This window comes from Vicia villosa, linkage group LG5 (assembly GCF_029867415.1).
Source record: "Vicia villosa cultivar HV-30 ecotype Madison, WI linkage group LG5, Vvil1.0, whole genome shotgun sequence".
Taxonomy (NCBI): Eukaryota; Viridiplantae; Streptophyta; class Magnoliopsida; order Fabales; family Fabaceae; genus Vicia; species Vicia villosa.
In genome coordinates, this window is record NC_081184.1 from 16219302 (window position 1) to 16220805 (window position 1504).

The 1504-nt window shown below is 29.4% G+C and overlaps 1 long non-coding RNA gene across 2 annotated transcripts; it reads left to right on the plus strand.

Moving 5' to 3' along the window:
• On the plus strand, window positions 1–1259 carry LOC131606349 (uncharacterized). 2 transcript variants are annotated; one of them, XR_009284809.1, is made up of 3 exons: window positions 1–231; window positions 579–1029; window positions 1113–1259. It is a non-coding gene; the product is annotated as an uncharacterized LOC131606349 (long non-coding RNA). The 2 variants fall into 2 exon arrangements; XR_009284808.1 differs by having other exon boundaries at window positions 579–1259.
• The last annotated feature ends 245 nt before the right edge of the window (window positions 1260–1504 follow it).

Here is a 1504-nt window from a genome sequence, read left to right on the forward strand (position 1 = left end):
TAGCAAATACAACATAGCAAGTAAAGCAGGTTAGCTTGTGCAGTCTACTATTTAATAGTTGATGGGAAATGAGGTTATAAAATATACTTGATTTTTTCTAACCACATAGACTAGGGGTGGACAAAAAGAAACGGTCGGAAGGTAATCGTCCGATCCATGCTACCCGTTAGCTTTCGGTCGGGTCAAAATCGGGTCATCGGGTTACACGGATGGTTCAGCCGGTTCTGGTAGGTTAGTGACGGTTCAGTTCAGTTTATTAACTTCAATCCAAACTAAACCGCAACCGACCGATTTACAGCCTTAGTAACACATATGTTCTTCTCTCATTTCTCTACTCTCTTCTTTGTTTCTTCTCTCATTTCTCTTCTCTCTTTTTTGTTTCTTCTGTAATTTCTTATTGTTTTCTTCTCACAAGCATAATATTTTCAACACGGGTTCTTTTATATAACAAATGTTCATAGATTTAGTTCATATTTTTTTTAACATCATCTCTATTGTTGAAATTTTTTTTATATTTATTATTATCTTTACTTCGTTATCTTATAATTTTTAATGTTCTTATGTTCTTTGTTGTGCAGATTCAGTTTTAACCTTCAATTTCAATATGAAGGTAAACTCAATCATATCAGTAACTGATGTTTAATTATTTTAGGGATTTAGATTTGTCCTATAATTTTTTTTTTTACTTTTTGAGATGATATTCTATTTTGAACTAATAGTTGATTATTTTGTATGTTAATGTACCATTTGTTACCCCTAATACGTTTGTAATGGTAAAGATTTTTGGTTTGGTATTTTTATATTGATTTATTTTTTTAACAAATTAATATTTTTGTGTTAGTTGTGTTTCTTAGTACTACTATTTGTTTGAGATGATGAAATTTGGATGTGTAGATGGATCTGAAAAGTTGAATCTAGATCTGTAGGATCTGAAGTGGGAGTTGTTAAGTTGGATCCGAAAACTGGAAAGTTGAAACTGAATTTATTTTGGATCTGTACTAAAAGAAAATCTAAAGTTATGTTTAATTTGTAAGTTGTGTCTTTGTTTTTTGTTTTTTTAGTTTCAAACTGAACTTTTGTAATTTTTTTTGACTATATTTCTTTAAATGTAGGTTTTATGTTCTAAGTTCTGTATACTGGTGTGAAGGTTTGAAGTTTTTGGAGTGATTTGTAATAAAAGTGTTTGCAATTGTTGGTGTGGAATTGTTCATCTTTGCTTCCAAAGCAAAAGCAAAATAATTTTAAATGTTTTACCATTATAGCTTAAATCTGAAAGATTAAATCTGGATAAGCACAAAGTGTAGCTCTAAATATATTATGAGCTTGGACTTAAATGACCTAATAATATAATAAGACATGTATTTGTTCATAAATTTAAGGAATCAACCAATAAAAAAATAGAATTGGATGAATATAGTTGTGTTTAATTTGATTTAATCCAACTTGGGCTTAGAATGGCCCAGTAGGTTTTATATTTTGACTAAATTTTAACAGAACCAGACTA